The following is a 5,115-nucleotide window of genomic DNA, read 5'->3' on the forward strand; positions in this document are numbered from 1 at the left end:
GCCTGTTGACAGGTGTTAAGAACAAAAAGCACATTAGATGTTTAAAATGATATAGCCAGCCTAATGTTACACTCTCACAAACAAAGATGACAAAAAAGCTTCTTTGTATTGTTGCCATAGACGAACCACTTTTAGTTTACCTTTCAGTGAATGGTTCAGTAAAGAACCTTGTAAATAAAATGTGTGAGCATGAAGATCCTTTTTCAAATTTAACAAATCTCCATATCATATCGAGGTTCTATACCAATTGAAAGTTTTTTCACCCATAACTAAGCCAAGAATCATTCAGTAATCTTAAGTTTTAGAGTGCACCTAAAGATTTGAGAAGGCATAGTAAATTGTAGATGCTGCTTTTCACAGTACATGCTCATTTGAGAACTGTAAGCTGTTTGTGAGATGCTAAAGAAAAGGCACTTACTTGTTTCGACAGTTTAGGCTGCACTCTTGTCGTGACAGTGACTGTTGAGCAAACAAAATTTTGGCAAAGTGCTGTTGCCAAAACTCGCATCACATTTTCTTGAGAACATTTTAAACTAATGAGTTAGGCCATCAGTGTTGGCAAATCTAAATGAAAATCCACTAGATAATACAAAAAAAGTTTAAAAAGTAATTAATATATACAGTTCAGTCTGCAAGTAAATAAACTGTGATTTTTTTTTTGGTTGATTTGGCTCTGTGCTCTGTCTCATTGGATTTGCAATGAAACAGTGAGTTATATATACTCCCCAATATTTTGTCCTGTGAATTATACATAGAATCACACTGTAGGGGACAAAAAGTATGTACATGTGCTTACAGTCATATCTATAAATATTTGGACATTGACATTTCCATCCATCCATCCATTATCTTCCGCTTCTCCGGGGTTCGGGTTGCAGGGGCAGCATCCTAAGCAATGAGGCCTAGACCTCCCTTTCCCCAGCCACTTCCACTAGCTCTCCAAGGGGGATTCCGAGGCGCTCCCAGGGTAGCTGGGTGATATAGTCACGCCAGTGTGTCCTGGGTCTTCCCCGGGGTCTCCTCCCAGGTGGACTTGCCTGTGACACCTCCCGAAGGAGGCGTCCAGGAGGCATCCTAACCAGATGCCCGAACCACCTCAGCTGGCTCCTCTCGACGTGGAGAAGCAGCGGCTGTACTCCGAGTCCCTCCCGGATGACTGAACTTCTCACCCTATCTCTAAGGGAGAGTCCAGACACCCTGCGGAGGAAACTCATTTCAGCCGCTTGTATTCGCGATCTTATTCTTTCAGTCATTATCCAAAGCTCATGACCATAGGTGAGGGTAGGAACGTAGATCGACCGGTAAATCGAGAGCCTTGCCTTATGGCTCAGCTCTTTCTTTACCACAACAGACCGATAAAGAGCCCGCATCGCTGCTGACCCAGCACCAATCCGCCTGTCAATCTCCCGCTCCCTTGTACCATCACTCGTGAACAAGACCCCGAGATACTTGAACTCCTCCACTTGAGGCAAGAGTCTATCCCCGACCCAGACAGGGCTCTCTGCCCTTTTCTGCCTGAGAACCATGGTCTCGGATTTAGAGGTACTGATTCTCATCCCGGCCACTACACACTCGGCTGCAAACCAGGGTGGGGCCCCGGTAACCTTGTTCTGGGCAGGGTACACAAGTCCTGTTTTCGTCTTTTCATAGGGGTTATTTTGGATCACACTTTGTCTGACCTGTCACCTAGGACCAGTTTGCCATGGGAGACCCTACCAGGAGCTTTGCTCCAGACAACATAGCTCCTAGGATCATTCAAGCACGCAAACCCCTCCACCACGATTAGGTGGTGATCCATGGAGAGGACATTGACATTTATTGTTGTATATGTTGTAGCTGTTTAGAATAGAATTCAACTTTATTGTCATTGCGTATGTCACAGGTACAAAGCAATGAAATGCAGTTTAAACGTCTGTTCCCTGACCGGGAATCGAACCCGGGCCACGGCAGTGAGAGCGCCGAATCCTAACCACTAGACCACCAGGGAACAACATGTAGAAGCTGAAATAGATAAAAATGAGCTCCAATCCTTTAGCTTTCATATGGGATTAGTAACATTCAAATTGAATGAACAGTGTATAAATTATGGCCATTTTTAGAAATGGCCCACATTTTTACGCATTCAAAAGGAATTGGACAATCGGCTGGTCATCTGTTCCATGGCCAGGTGTGTGTTATTCCCACATTATTTCACTTAAAATAAGCAGATTAAAAGTCTAGAGTTGATTTCGTGTGGCATTTGCATTTGGAATCTGTTGCTTTTCACTCTTAAAATGAAGTCCAAAGAGCTGCCACTGCCAGAATCGTGGGAAGAGGAGAGTATGGAGGAGGGAAGTAACTGCTTGCTCATGATCCAAAGCTTACCACCATATCTATCAAGCATGGTGGAGGTAGTGGTTTTAAAGGCAAAGAACAGAAGTGCTTTTGTTCTGTAATGGCCAAGTCTGTCACTTGACATCAATCCAATCAAGCATACTTCAAGGCAAAATGGGATGCAAAACCCTCCAGGAACAAGCAGGAATTGAAGATAGCTGCCAAAAAATGTCTGGCAGAGTATCACCAGGGACAAAACCCAGCATCTAGTGATGTTCAAGATTGTATCTTGTAGGCAGCTAAAATAACAGTAACTTTAGTGATGTCAAAATATTTCTGGAACTGATATATTCCTCAGGGTATATTAAAATGATAATACTTTAAGTCAACTATATTTGTGGTGAAAACAATCTGTTCATCCATTCACGTTTAGTTCCTTATTGTTTTTTTTTTCAGTTGGTTTAGCTCCTGGAGTGCTTTTTTGTTGCTCACATATCTCACTTTGGAGCATTGCCATTTCATTTTAGACTTAAAGAATCTCAAGTAGAGATCCATAGCTCCAAAAAACTTCAGTTTCTATGCTGATAGATGTTGGAAGTACTACGAAACCCTCCGCAGGTTTAACTTGCCTATGTTTCTAGATGTTTTGTATCTGATAACTCCTTACTCAAGCCATTATTTTTGGTACTTTTATTTTGTCAGTCATCATTTAACTGAAGTAGCAATACCTTTACTTTAGTATGCTTTCAGGCTACTCTAGTGTCCTCTGAGCACAGTTTACTACTCAGTCGTGATTTGGATAGCTATGTGGCCATCATTAGTTGCACCATTCATTCATGCACAAGGCGTATATTGTCTCTCAACACCAGACGAATGTTCATATCTAAAGGGATTACCAATAATCAATTGTGAAAACTACTGTGGAAGATTTTTAGGGCCTAAAAGTAGTTGCTGGCCTGACTGACCAAGTCCACCGCCTGACCTGATCCCCACTGAGCAGGTTTTTATTCATAGATAAGACTAATGGAGACTGAAAATAGCATTACAGGGCTGGTACAGCCCGTGATATGACTTGCAGGCAGTCAATTCCAAAGTATTTACTTAAGGCAATTATTCATGTTTTACTTGAATGAAATTACAGAATTACGCTGTATATGCAAATGTTTTTAGGCTCCTGTTCATCCAACATTTCTTCTGAAGTGGTATTAATAGGGAGTTCTCTTTGTTGCAGTAGCAGCTTCTACTCTTCTGAGAAGGCTCTACACTAGATGTTAGAGTGTATAGCTGTAGGGCCCTAAGAGCATTAGTGTGGTCAGGTGCTGATGTTGGATGACCAATTCTGGACTACAATCATTATTCCAACTCATTCCAAAGTTATTGGATGTTGTTCCATCACTTTCCATAGTTAAATTGCACCACAGTCCAATGCTGGAGAGCTTTACACTCAGTCAGCCAACATTTTGCTTTGGGCATAGTGACCTGATGTGCAGCTGCTCCAGAGTTTTTTTTTCCTATGGAGATTATACAAGCTGTGTGAACACACTCAATGCCAATGTATCAGTATTGGTGCAGCTTATAGCTTAATTAACCAATTAGATAGGGTGTCCGGATGATATTGGCTTTCTGCGCTTTAACCTAACATAATGATTTTTCACTTGAGTTTAAATATGTTAAAACTAATCTTCTCATTTGTTAAACTAACTCCACTATGTGGAGGCTGTGTTTTAGCCCAGCTAGCTCTCACTTTGAGTTGTGTAGATGCTACAGTGATGCGTTATAGCCACAAACAGTGTGACTGAAATAATGTATGTATAAATTCTGTGAGATACGCACAGCTTAGTAATTGGTACAATAGTTTTAAGGTGCAAAAACAGATTCTTCAGCCTGAATCTCAATAAATATCTTCCTAGATTGGTGCGAAAATGTGCAAATGACGTTGCTATGGGTCCACGATGGCTAAAAGCACATTCTGCTGTTTAACTCCATACAAAGTCTGTGTTCTCTGTTGCTGTGAAGAAATGTATAGTATGACACAGAAGATCCTGGATATTAATGTGATTAAGTTTAACTGAGTCAAAAGAAAAGAAATGAAACATTTCAGTTCTCATTATTTTTACATTGCAGCCAACATCGTCTTATTTATTTAGGGGTGCACTATAAAACTGAGTTCACCCAAATCAAAAATTTTGGCATTTGTAGTAAGCAATAAAAAAAATAAAAACAATCTTTGACAGAAAGATATGAGACATTACACATCCAATAACCACTTATTTATGTATTTATTTATTTAAATTAATTATTTATTTGTTTATTAGAGGTTTGTGTGGGCAAAAAAAGAGGATATATTGAAAAATATTCCTGAAGAAATTACAAAGCAGCCTCAGATTTTCTTCCATATTTAATTCAACATAATAACATTTTTATCACTGTTTCAAGCAAACTTACATCTCTTACATCTCTGATTCTGGTATAGAAGGAATTTTAAAATAAACACTACTAGGTTTTCTAGGCTTCTAGAAATCTGATGTGCAACCAGTAATAAACAAAAAACATGAACTGCGCTCTAAACAGTCATGAAGGAAAAAGAAAAAAAACAATGGGTCAAATTGTAGCAAGTGAAACAGCTGAAAATGTTCAATATTTTAAGTGGAGCTGTGACAAAAATAATCACTGAATTTGCCAAACAAGGAAACAAAATTGCCTCAGGAATGAGGAAGAGCTTGTAAGCTGAAGCTGCAGCTCAGTGACAGCAAACTACAGAGACATTAAAACGAAACAACTATTCATTGTTTGCTTCAGGGC

The 5,115-nt window shown here is 39.9% G+C and overlaps 1 non-coding gene across 1 annotated transcript; it reads right to left on the reverse strand.

Moving 5' to 3' along the window:
- Window positions 1-1,915: 1,915 nt before the first annotated feature.
- On the reverse strand, window positions 1,916-1,987 carry trnae-cuc. Its single transcript has one exon. It is a non-coding gene; the product is annotated as a tRNA-Glu (tRNA).
- Window positions 1,988-5,115: the final 3,128 nt, after the last annotated feature.

The sequence above is a fragment of the Pygocentrus nattereri genome, chromosome 12, assembly GCF_015220715.1.
Source record: "Pygocentrus nattereri isolate fPygNat1 chromosome 12, fPygNat1.pri, whole genome shotgun sequence".
Taxonomy (NCBI): domain Eukaryota; kingdom Metazoa; phylum Chordata; class Actinopteri; order Characiformes; family Serrasalmidae; genus Pygocentrus; species Pygocentrus nattereri.